Genomic DNA, 1544 nt, shown 5'->3' with positions numbered 1-1544 from the left:
CGTAGGTGGTGTAAGTTCAACCCAACTTCCTTCCCATGTAGTTCACTCACTCCACTCTTCCACAACTTCCTAACCTATTTCCTTTCCATCAATAATTCCTTCAGCAGTTGCTAATTACAGAGAAACAAGTTCAAAAAATTGTGTACTCCAAAATAAATGTATACCATATACAGTTTGACATCCTTGCTTGTTAACTAACTTGGGCTTGCACAGATGAAAATGAGAACTTATGGTCTGCTGCAAACCCAGAAGGGAAACTTTGAACATCATTCTCTCAGACCCAAAAGAGGGTGGAATAGGATGGCGGGGAGGAGGCCAAAGCTTGTTGCCACATATTCTCATAGCAATAAACCACAGCTTCTTATGACTGAATGCAGCCTATATAACTTCTTGCCCAGCTGACACACCAAAAATGACTTACCCCATTCTTTCCTTTCCTTTTACTTTCTCCTATCATGTTATTTTATCTGGCTCCTTATCTGATAGAAAAACAGAAGACTGGATTTTCAATATTTCTGCAGAGTCACAAGCCTGTGACATGGACATAGAAGCCTCTTTCCTTCCTGTTAGTTTTATATTGTCCTTTGAGTAACGTCTATTTTTAAATGACTCCCTCCCTCCCAAATTATAAGTATGATTATTTCCTTTCATTTGTATTATTATTATACCTAACAAAATTTCTTAATTAACTACTGATAGGAGAATAAACCTTTACATTTACAAACATTTATGCACCTGAGTGGTCCTCTTAGGTAATACCATGCTACAAACAATAATTGCTTGGCTATGGTTAAATCCCAGTTTCCACACACACACCATTATTTTCTCTTGTCACAGAGGGTTGGCCCATGTTTGCACCTGTTCCTCCACCTGCTCTAATTCCTCCTCCTGTCGAAATTCTACAAGTCCATTGCTGAGATTCTACAGGTTGGCTGATGAGCAACAGGAAGAATCACGGCATAGGGCCGGTTGTGTACCAATGAATGAAGAGGCGATGCAAAACCACAGAATGCAATTCTATCAGCGTAGACATACCTTTTCATTCCCAAATCATCACGGAGGGATACAGTTTCATCTAACCTAAATCATCCAACCTGGGTGTGTTGGGATGAACAAGGCTGCGAAGAGGATCTCTCAATCCATTTAACCCTATCCAATTAATGTGAAACACAAGAACATACAAATGTCCTCATCTTTCCCTTTTTCTTTTCCCAATAAATCTGAAATACCACACACACTTACTTGGGAGTAAATTCCCTTGAACTCCCAAGGAATTACTTTCAAGCAAACATGAATAGGCTCTGCTTCGTGGTTTCTACTGCTTCTCTACCAGCATTACAGAGATTGACGTGATGTCAAGTATTCCAGCATTTTGATCTTGATGATCAATACTGTTTCCCTGTGCTATTTTCAGCTTTCAGTAATCTCATTTTAAACATAGCTATTTCAGTAGAAGTTCTAGAATATAATTCCAAATCCTCCAGAAGCCCAATACTTTGAAATACTGAAAAAGGAGAGAGGCTGGACAAGCTTTACTAGAAACA

This window comes from Tiliqua scincoides, chromosome 3, assembly GCF_035046505.1.
Source record: "Tiliqua scincoides isolate rTilSci1 chromosome 3, rTilSci1.hap2, whole genome shotgun sequence".
Taxonomy (NCBI): domain Eukaryota; kingdom Metazoa; phylum Chordata; class Lepidosauria; order Squamata; family Scincidae; genus Tiliqua; species Tiliqua scincoides.
Note: the sequence above shows the minus strand (reverse complement) of the source record.